The sequence below is a fragment of the Rhinopithecus bieti genome, unplaced genomic scaffold (genome assembly GCF_001698545.2).
Source record: "Rhinopithecus bieti isolate Rb0 unplaced genomic scaffold, ASM169854v2 scaffold_2572, whole genome shotgun sequence".
Taxonomy (NCBI): domain Eukaryota; kingdom Metazoa; phylum Chordata; class Mammalia; order Primates; family Cercopithecidae; genus Rhinopithecus; species Rhinopithecus bieti.
In genome coordinates this window covers 4,745,653-4,750,539 of record NW_016804595.1, presented here as the reverse complement: position 1 = coordinate 4,750,539, position 4,887 = coordinate 4,745,653, and the positions used below count along the sequence as shown (strand labels likewise).

General features: G+C 33.9%; 1 long non-coding RNA gene across 2 annotated transcripts in view; it reads right to left on the bottom strand.

Moving 5' to 3' along the window:
- LOC108527852 (uncharacterized) overlaps positions 1-4,422 on the bottom strand; it is a 37,918-nt gene extending 33,496 nt beyond the window's left edge. Inside the window, exon 1 of one of the 2 annotated variants that reach the window (XR_001884954.1) lies at positions 4,366-4,422. This is a non-coding gene — a long non-coding RNA (uncharacterized LOC108527852). The remainder of the gene's footprint in view (positions 1-4,365) is intronic. The other variant, XR_001884953.1, reaches the window with a different exon arrangement.
- Positions 4,423-4,887: the final 465 nt, after the last annotated feature.

Below are 4,887 nucleotides of genomic sequence, written 5' to 3'. Positions count from 1 at the left end.
TGGGGCAAGGGTTGGGGGTGGGTGGTGGGGCCTGAGGTCAGGAGATCGAGACCAGCCTGGCCAACACCCCATCTGTAGTAAAAATACGAAAATTAGGCAGGCATGGTGGCACACACCTGTAATCCCAGCTACTCGGGAGGTTGAGGCAGAAGAATTGCTTGAACCTGGGAGGTGGAGGTTGCAGTGAGCTGAGATCACATTATTGCACTGCAGTCTGGGCTACAAGAGCTAGACAACATCTCAAAAAAAAAAAAAAAAAAAAAGAAAAAAAATTTATCATTCCTCAATTTGTTAAACATTTAACCCTTTGCCTTAAGTATCATACCATCCACATGCATATAAAATATCCAAATAGTCCTTCTGTCTTTGCTAAGAAAGCATTTAGACAATTAGAGTTTTCTATTTACATTTCCAGAATAAATCTTACTGGATGTCAAAGAAAACACGTAGAACACATGACTAGTATTTTAAAGAAAATAAAGGTAGCAGTCTGTTAATGACTAGAAAAAGCAGAATGATCAAACTATCCTAGGAAGAGGAGGAGTCAGGACAATTCCCCTTCTCTGGTGAGACTGCAATTAAAAATAAAATCATTTAACATGTGTCTTCAACTCAGGAAACCTTATCCTTGCTTGTATTGATCTGCAGATCAACAAACTAGCCTCCCAGAACTAACTCAATGTTTCCCCCGAGGTGTAGCATAAACTTAGTCTAGTTCAGAATTTCCGAATCATAACTATCAATGTGTGTGTATGTTTGTTTTGTTTTGTTTTGTTTTGTTCTGTTCTGTCCCCCAGGCTGGAGTGCAGTGGCGCGATCTTGGCTCACAGCAACCTCTGCCTCCGGGTTCAAGTGATTCTCCTGCTTCAGCCTCCTGAATAGCTAGGACTACAGGTGCCTGCTGCCACGCCCAGCTAATTTTTGTATTTTTAGTAGAGACAGGGTTTCACTGTGTTGGCCAGAATGGTCTCTATCTCTTGACCTTGTGATCCACCTGCCTCAGCTTCCCAAAATGCTGGGATTACAGGCGTGAGCCACCGCTCTTAGCACTGTTCTGTTTGTTTTTGAAGAGCAGTGGTGAGGTTTTGAGGAGTAGGAGGGTGGAGATTGTTTTATTTATTTATGGTTTTCTGACTGAAAATCTGGCAAGTACTTGGGAGTTCCCAGTTCCTTAAATAGTATAGAGCAGTGCATCTTAAACTTTAATATGCATGTGAATCACCTGGAGATCATATTGAAATGCAGACTTGAATTACCAGATCTAGGAGGTGGAGATTCTGCTTTTTAAACAAGCTCCCAGGTGATATATTTGCTATGATTCCGGAACTGCACTTTGAATAGAAAATACATAGAATATTTTATTCAGATGATTTGTAAGGTCTGTTGCTCTGATGTGTTATATTTCTTCACTCTACTACTTTGGTTAATGAATGGGTAAAAGGATTCTGTTTTGTTTGCTTCTGAAGGTTTTCCACTTCTATGTGTATAGCTAGGAATGTGCAAACCATAAGGCTCTACCATTAAAATGGCATGTGACTGCTATGTAATATAGGAATAAATCAGGGTAAAATTTTGGAGTTGCACTAATCAGGGAAAGTCTCAAGTTTTCTTGGAATAAAATAATAACTCTACAAAAGGCAGAGGGTGTGAATGAAAAAGACTGAGAGGCAGATTGGGCAGCCTATGGAAAATGTAGCCTGAATTCTGCTAAAGGTTAAGATTTTTTTAAATAGATGATAGACTTTGGTCTATTAGATCTTTAATAATCCCGTATCTTCTTGTAGCTGTGTTCAATTAAAATACAGAAAACAAAATGGCTCAAAAAAAAAAATTGTTTCTGTGAACTTTGTCATTTTCTTTTTCCTCATCAGTAAGACTCATGTTTCTTGTTTTGTTTCCCTGTCCTTTGTCTTTTTATTAATTTTTTGTTCAAGGATGACATTGTTAAAGTAAAGATATTGGATTTCTACTTTTGCTAAGATAATTGATCATCATAGTCCCAATATATAGTCATGGTGTGTGTGGCAGGGTGTGTATCTTTAGTACTGGTTATCTGGATTTATAAAGCCATGCATTGACTATTTTTCTTGCCCACGTGTACAATTCCATTGAGTAGTAGATAATCTACATGAGCAATATAAATATCTCCTGAGGCTATTCGGTAAATATGAGTTTCCAGCATTCACTGGGGAAATAATTTATTATCAGAAGCTTATGGTCTTGTAAGAATGCATAGCATGAGGGCAATAATTGGACAAAATGTCACTTGTTTTCTGCTACTCAAAATCTTCATAAGCACTCTAGTTATGTACCCATCATGAAGATAACTTCATTTAAGACACTTGAGATATTAAAACATTTTGAATAGGTGGAGTTGTTACTTTTATTAAGGTAGTATTCAACTAAAGAATTAATTGTCACATATTTATATGAAGTTTTCATGATAGGGAAATTTGCTGAGTAATCCAATAAATAGAGCATAACATAAAAACTCACTTGGATAATGACTACCTAAAATAAGACTGGTAAAGCAATTCTTTTCTTTATTTATCTTCATTCTCTTTTGCATGTATACAGCAGACTGTAGCATTTTGTAGCTGAAGATTGTGTTTATGATCATATATTTTTGTATTTAGAGATTTTAGAGGGATTCTTCATTATCAGCTTGTTTAATGCAGTCTTTAAATCCGTTACTGATTAGCTTATCTTACAATTATTTTGGTTCGGGGATTTATGGTTAAAATACAAATAAAAATAATCAGTGTCCATTTAAGAGTGGAGGTGAAGAATATCTCTCATCTTCTTTCTTTTCTCTTCTCTTATCCTGGCCTATAAGCCTGCTTATTGTAGCATGATTTGGTTCCTTAAAAGCATCTTTGTTTACAGTATGGCTTAGGCTAGAAAATGTATTTATTGAATAATTTTCTTTTAGTTCTATAATTTGTTCTCTCTTTCTCCCTGTACATAAATATGCATACATACATATATATATACTCTGCATATCTATATTTTAAAGTGTATATATCAGTGTATATACCACTGTATACACAAGTGTATTTTAGAGATTAGAACATAATAATTATATGATAATTACTATGATTATATGTCATATATATTCTTCTATAATATATTCCTATAATATCTGGTGTCACTCATTCAGATAATTACTATGTTTTCATCTCTAAAATAATTTTAATAATTTAAAAATGTATCTGGTATTATTTTAGTCATTTTAGGGGGGATACTTTAAACTTATCTCCGTGCTTATGATGCAATTAAAATGATATAATACTGCATTCAGTAAAATTGTTATTAATCAAAATATTTAGAAATTGAAGCAGTCTAGATTGTTTATTAATCCAGAGTAATGTAGAATACTTTTTTATTTCAGCTCTCATTTCTGAACAAGTTTTACAATACCTGCTCCAATTCTTATCTTAGGAGGTGTAGTATATTCAAGTAAGTGAATCTTTCTTCAATTATTTGGAATCTGACAGAGAGTGAGTATTGAGTAAAAGAAAACCATGGCTTTGGGATCAGTCAAGCATGTTTACAATATCTCATTTGTTGTTTACTAATGGTTTGACCTAGATGATTTACATAGTCTAAACCACAGTTAAACCACAGTATATTACTGTGGTTTATTATTAAATATAAAAGGTCTAGCACAGGTATGAATACACAGAGGTGGTGGTTATCATTGTCAGTGTTCAGGATTACCTGCAGATATCAAACACATGTTGAGATGCTAGAGCCAGAAATTCCTTTAAGGTAAAGAATACTCTCATTTTTATCAGTGAAGAAACAGAGACACAGAAAATTACTACATTCATAGGAATTTTAGTACACTATTTAAAATGTTTGTGTTTTAATAGATACCTTATTCTAACCCACTTTCTCTATACTTTCCTATATTCTGATAAAATGACTGCATTGGTGGTGAGAGAGGAGGGGGATCTAATTAATTATAATTTATTTTGTACCTACATTTGCATAGACTTTAAAATGTACATAAGTTGGCATGCATTTTTTTTCTCAAATAATGTTTAAAAAGACTTTGGAAACTGTAAGCAAGATTCATTCTTTTCTCATTTTCAATCAGTCTTATAAGAGTATGGTAGTGTGTATGTACATTGTTTAGTAGTTGCCCATTATCCACAAAGGATATATTCCAAGATTCACAGTGGGTACCTGAAACTGCAGATAATATCAAACTTTAAATACACGGTGTTTTTCCCTGTACATACATACCTTTGATAAAGTTTAAATTATAAATTAGGAACAATAAGATATTAACAATAACTAATAAAACTATTATAACAATATACTATAATAAAAGTTATGTAAATAGAATATGTCTCTCACATTCACTGTATTCACTCTTCTTCTTGTGATGATGAGAGATGATACAGTGGCTGTAAGATGGGTAAAGTAAAATGAGGTGAATGATGTAGGTATTGTGAGGTAGCATTAGACTACTATTGACCTCATAATGATAAGTCAGATGAGAAGGCTACTAAATGACTAACAGACAGGTAACATATACAGTGTGAATACTCTGGACAAAGGAATGATTTATGTCCCAGGCAGGATGAAGCAGGATGGTGCAAGATTTCATTATGCTTCTTAGTACAGTGTGTAACTATAAACTTATGTTTATTTCTGGAATTTTCCATTTAATATTTTTGAAACGCAGTTGACCACAGACAGTTAAGTAACTTAAGCCACAGATAGTTAAACCATGGGCAAGGGGGACTACTGTACATAGAAATATATACATACTACTGTCTTCTATTTTGAAGTTATTCTAGTAGTCAAAGAAGGCTGTTTGGTTAAGAGAGAAACCTACTCTAATTACTGCAAATAAAAGGAAGGATAGAGATTTTT